This window comes from Octopus bimaculoides, chromosome 3, assembly GCF_001194135.2.
Source record: "Octopus bimaculoides isolate UCB-OBI-ISO-001 chromosome 3, ASM119413v2, whole genome shotgun sequence".
Lineage (NCBI taxonomy): Eukaryota > Metazoa > Mollusca > Cephalopoda > Octopoda > Octopodidae > Octopus > Octopus bimaculoides.
Window position 1 is genome coordinate 121,213,307 of NC_068983.1, and position 3,689 is coordinate 121,216,995.

The following is a 3,689-nucleotide window of genomic DNA, read 5'->3' on the forward strand; positions in this document are numbered from 1 at the left end:
ATCGGAGAATGTACGAAAAAACAATAGACGAGGACAGGTGGTGTAAATAACAAAAGGATGTACTATATATATGAATTAAATTCTTAAGAATTTTAATTTAGCTTTCAATTTTAGTATTCAGTATTACTGTTTTTTTATTTTATTTAATTTCTTTCTGTTTTTAGTCCAGATATTAATGTAATTTATTCATTCCATGAACCACCACCACTCTAAAACTTTTCTTTCCAATGTTACTATAAAAATACTAACTTTCAACTTTTCAAATTCTGTTTTATCGTCACCAATATTTCTGAAACATCCAAATATCCTTATCTGTGAGAGCTTCTCTTGGTTATAGACCATACTTTTTCTTTTAAAATGTGTCAACAGAAAAAGATTTTAGAAATACAAACTTCATTTTTGTGATTGCCATTTTATGATTATAAGAAAAGCCATCGCTGCATACATGTGATTTTCTCAGCTTTGTAAGCTGCTTGAGACAAATTTGTTTAATACTATTTCAGTTCTGATCAAATCAAACCTGTGATCGAAGATGGTCTAGCTGTAACCATCCTGTCTTTTTAGTTAGGCACTGTAACCAAGACTACATTATTTAATGTATTCTTTCATTTTAAAGATGGTAGAGTTTGGTGCTATCTAAAAAGTAGCCTATCAGATATCATGGAAAAGTTGAGAAAGATATTTTCTCTCTTCCATGAAATATTCTTTATTCATCATAAAAATACAGAAATAATTACATGTCATTTTCTTTAGTTGAACATCTGTAACCCACAGTAGTTTCTTAAAGCAATATGACACCTCACCCAAGCAATATATTCTGAAAGTCTACTTGCAAAGGAAGGTATGATGCTAAAATTGGTATGATGAATAAAATTGCCAGGGAAAATAGAATAGAAGCATAATACTCATTTTACAATTTTTCGTTTGAATAACTCTGTAATTGCTTTATAAAATTATAGTGAAAATAAACCCCTTCTGCTTCATCAAGAAAAGTATTTTTCTTGGCTGTGATTGTTCTGCTAAAACTGTTATTTAGTATACTGTGAGATACAATAGCTCTATTATTAGGGTGCTGAATCAACAGGCACATGGTTACAAGTTCAAATCTAACTCCAGCCATTATGTTTGCCTTTGACAAGCTAGCTACCTTTGCTTGTTCTTATGTTCCTTACCATACAAACAACTGTCCTTTACTATCTACATCACATGAGTGGTTTGCAGTCACAAGCACATCTAACCGTTTAAACATTTGCTCCAGCTAATAAACTCTCCTATGCAATCATAGGAAAGCTAGTATAAAGCCGTAAAAGTTATTTCAGTGTTATATTTGTCTAGAAAGTGATTCGGTCTGAAACCATGTGTTGAAACTGAAGCATTTACGTCGTGGAAGAGGTGTTTAAAAACCTCAAAAAACAATATACAATATATAAAAAAGTGAATTTAACAAATTCGCTCCTAACATAGTCTATGTCATGTGAAAACTTTCATTGCACAAATGTGACCTGGTCTCAGGTGTATGGCAAAAATTAAATAAATTTCATGTATCTGTGTATGTGAGTATAAATACATACGTACATACACATATATATGTATGTGTTTATGTGTGTGTATGTATATATATATATATATATATGTTTTTGTGTGTGTATTATACACATATCTGTGTGTGTGTGTATATATATACACACACACACACACAAACACCTCAAATTTGAAATGGTTAAAGTGGCTCTTCCACAAATAAGTAGAATTGCAGTAAAAACGTTTAGTACTTCATAATGATATATAGATATATATATATATATATACACATATATGTATGTATATATATATGTATATACATATGCATATATATATGCATTTATATATATGCATACATATATATATAGACACATATGAATATGAATGCATGTATATATTCAACTATAGTAGTAGTTGAATAATATTTTTAAGGCCACAATTTACTCACACGCAGCACCTTTCAGAGCTTGTCACTAATTCAGTTCTTAACCAAATTGAAAACCGTTAACTTTTTTAAAGAAGACTGGTCTAGCTACACTCTGGCATAAAAAAAATTGAAATTTGATCCTGTAGAAAAAAAGTTCACATCAAAATTTATAGCAACGTTATAGGAGAATAAGTAACACCACCAATCAAGTTTAGATCTAAATAACTTTTTTATTTTAAAAGCAAAATATATTTATCTTAGCTTCAATGATAGAAGAAAGCATGAAGAATTTCATAGTTTTGTTTCCATGCAACAAAAATTTGTATCAAAAAAGTTGTGAGGTAAAATATCATGAAAAAAAATATAAGTAAGGCAAAAAATTGGATTTAAGTGTAATTAACTTTTTTTTATTTTAAAAACAAACTATAAAACTATATTTTAATTAAGCTTAGATGATAGAGTTAAATTCAGGAAATTTCATGGTATCAGTTTTATGCAATGAAGTTTTAAACGAAAAACGTTATTAGTGTTTGTTTCTCTAATTTGAGGGTGATAATATAGTTCTATACTTATTTATGAATATAGTTCTATAAGGGGACTGTTACAGCATCATTGAGTTAGGAAAATAGTTATCAACAACACTACTAATTGACACATTTGACACATTATTAATTAGCATAACAGCATGGCCTGGTAAAAACATGGATTACATGGAAAAATGTGAGCAAGCGATATAATATTCTTAAGATTATAAATCTGGAAAAGTAGAGGATATGTTATTACACTTGGAAAAGTTCAGGACAACTTATTACATCTGGTAAAGTACAGAACAAGAAAATTTGTTCTGGATTTCTTTCAGTCTTATTCTGACTTCATCTGCAAAGCATTGCTACCACCATGGTTACTGAGGTAGTAATGAAAGAATCACTATGTAATTGTATAAGGTTGTACATTTGTTCATGTAAGACAGTTGTATGATAGTAGAATCATTTCAAAATATAATTTAAAGGATTGTTTAATTACTAAATGTTAAGTATGTAATACTATCCTTAGCTATCATTTTCATTTTGGTTTTCCTGTAGATGGCATATATGAGTTTTGTATATGTGTGTATACATATATGTGTGTGTGTGTGTACATATCTATATATGTATACCTATAGATATGTATACTTGTAGCCATGTGAAACTTAATTGCACCACCTGATAGAATCTCTTAGGCTATTTTAAGTCGTGTTTGTGACACCATTATCCATTTATGGTGGCAGTTGTTGATGACTGAGAAATATCTTGCTGTAAGTGGTTTTTCTGACATCTCTTGAAGAAATTTGACAAGATATTGCTGGAAGGTTTTGGGATCTTCTTTGATTTGTTTTGGGATAATATTAGAGTAGGGTTAGTTGATGAAACGTAAATGTGTAGATATGTTGTAATATGTTCTGAGCCTTATTTGTGTTGGGAGTTTATAATACAGGTTCCAGCCTTGGATGAATTTTAAATTCAATGTTAAAGTCTTTTACGTGATGTGGATGGTATATCACCCACATAGTGCAAATGATGTAGCAGTCATAATGACATTTGAGAGAACAGTTATAATGCCTTTAAACAGTCCAAACAATCTAGATCAATCATGCTATATGTTTATTTTTCACTATTACTCTCTGGGGTGCTTCAGTTCCCTGAATGTTCTGTTTGATATGAAGAGACCACAAGGATTCATGGGCATCAGCATACAAATGGGG

The 3,689-nt window shown here is 30.1% G+C and overlaps 1 protein-coding gene across 2 annotated transcripts in view; it reads left to right on the forward strand.

Moving 5' to 3' along the window:
* LOC106874285 (calcium-dependent protein kinase C) overlaps nt 1-3,689 on the forward strand; it is a 344,185-nt gene that overhangs the window by 281,558 nt on the left and 58,938 nt on the right. The gene's annotated exons all lie outside the window — the stretch shown is intronic.